Here is a 2,500-nt window from a genome sequence, read left to right as displayed (position 1 = left end):
AAGGGGTGGTTCAGGACAGTCCAATTGTCTTTCAAATCTACGGTAGAACTCGTTCAGGTCGTTGGCTAGGCGGGAGTCGTTAGTGGTGTGGGGCGCTCTGGGTTTGTAGTTGGTGATGTGCCTGAGCCCTTTGGCAGACAGAAGCAGCGTCGTTAGTAGAGAACTGGTGTTTTAGTGTCTCTGAGTACAGTCGTTTAGCCTCTCTCACCGCTTTGCTAAACCTGTTCTTCGACTCCTTGAATCTGTCTCTATCCCCACTCCTAAACGCTTCCTCCTTCTCCAACCTCAACCTTTTGAGCTTTGCTGAGAACCAGGGCTTGTTGTTGTTAAAGTTCACCCTGGTACGTGTTGGGATACAGCAGTCCTCACAGAAGCTGATGTACACAGCCTCTGTGAGTTCATCCAGACTATTGGTAGCAGTCGTGAACATATCCCAGTCAGTACAGTCTAAGCACGCCCGCAAATCTTCCACAGCCTCACTGGTCCACTGTTTAGATGTCCTCACAGCAGGTTTACAGAGTTTTAGTTGCTGCCTGTATGCACGAATCAGGTGGACCAAGGGAGTTCTGTGCGAGCCGAACAGCCCCGTGACCCACAAGAGAAACATCCCCGCCAAATTCGAGCGTTTGACGGGGTCTATCCGTGAAAAAATATTCACGTTTTTGAGTGCACATGCATTTCTGCTGCAAATGCCTCTGGAAGTTTCATGCCGTTCGTATGCCAATTGTGGCAACACGAAAATGACCCGTTTTCCCATTCCGAGGGATTTCTGTGCGACCCTAACAGCCCCGTGAGCCACAAGAGACACATCCCCGCCAATTTCTAGCGTTTCACGGGGTCTATCCGTGAAAAGTATAGACGTTTTTGAGTGCACATGCATTTCTGCTGCAGATGCCTCTGGAAGTTTCATGCCGTTCGTACGCAATGTGGCAACACGAAAATGACCCCTTTTCCCATTCCGAGGGATTTCTGTGCGACCCTAACTAACAGCGCCCGTGAGCCACAAGAGAGACATCCCCGCCAATTTATAGCGTTTCACGGGGTCTATCCGTGAAAAATATAGACGTTTTTGAGTGCACATGCATTCCTGCTGCAAATGCCTCTGGAAGTTTCATGCCGTTCCTATGCAATGTGGCCACACAAAAATGACCCGTTTTCCCATTCCGAGGCATTTCTGTGCGACCCTAACAGCCCCGTGAGCCACAAGAGAGACATCCCCGCCAACTTCTAGCGTTTGACGGGGTCTATGCGTGAAAAATATTAAAATTTTTGAGTGCACGTGCCTTTCTGCTGCAAATGCCTCTGGAAGTTTCATGGCGTTCCTATGCAATGTGGCAACACGAAAATGACCCCTTTTCCCATTCCGAGGGAGTTCTGTGCCACCCTAACAGCCCCGTGAGCCACAAGAGACACATCCCCGCCAATTTCTAGCGTTTCACGGGGTCTATCCGTGAAACATATAGAAGTTTTTGAGTGCACATGCATTCCTGCTGCAAATGCCTCTGGAAGTTTCATGCGGTTCGTACGCAATGTGGCAACACGAAAATGACCCGTTTTCCCATTCCCAGGGATTTCTGTGCGACCCGAACAGCCCCGTGAGCCACAAGAGACACATCCCCGCCAATTTCTAGCGTTTCACGGGGTCTATCCGTGAAAAATATCAATTTTTTTTTGACTGCACATGCATTTCTGCTGCAAATGCCTCTGGAAGTTGCATGCGGTTCGCATGCAATGTGGCGACACGAAAATGACCCGTTTTCCCATTCCGAGGGATTTCTGTGCCACCCTAACAGCCCCGTGAGCCACAAGAGAGACATCCCCGCCAATTTCTAGCGTATCACGGGGTCTATCCGTGAGAAATATTCACTTTTTTGAGTGCACATGCATTCCTGCTGCAAATGCCTCTGGAAGTTTCATGCGGTTCGTATGCAATGTGGCGACACGAAAATGACCCGTTTTCCCATTCCGAGGGATTTCTGTGCCACCCTAACAGCCCCGTGAGCCACAAGAGAGACATCCCCGCCCACTTCTAGCGTTTCACGGGGTCTCTCCGTGAAAAATATCACATTTTTTGAGTGCACATGCATTCCTGCTGCAAATGCCTCTGGAAGTTTCATGCGGTTCGCATGCAATGTGGCGACACGAAAATGACCCGTTTTTTCCCATTCCGAGGGATTTCTGTGCCACCCTAACAGCCCCGTGAGCCACAAGAGACACATCCCCGCCAATTTCTAGCGTTTCACGGGGTCTATCCGTGAAAAATATTCAATTTTTTGACTGCACATGCATTTCTGCTGCAAATGCCTCTGGAAGTTTCATGCGGTTCGCATGCAATGTGGCGACACGAAAATGACCCGTTTTCCCATTCCGAGGGATTTCTGTGCCACCCTAACAGCCCCGTGAGCCACAAGAGAGACATCGCCGCCAATTTCTAGCGTTTCACGGGGTCTATCCGTGAAAAATATTCACTTTTTTGACTGCACATGCATTCCTGCTGCAA

The sequence above is a fragment of the Petromyzon marinus genome, unplaced genomic scaffold (assembly GCF_048934315.1).
Source record: "Petromyzon marinus isolate PM22_M1 ecotype Great Lakes invasive population unplaced genomic scaffold, UKy_Petmar_22M1.pri1.0 PM_G_Scaffold_61, whole genome shotgun sequence".
Lineage (NCBI taxonomy): Eukaryota > Metazoa > Chordata > Hyperoartia > Petromyzontiformes > Petromyzontidae > Petromyzon > Petromyzon marinus.
The sequence above is the reverse complement of the archived record's forward strand: the minus strand, read 5'-3'. Positions refer to the sequence as shown.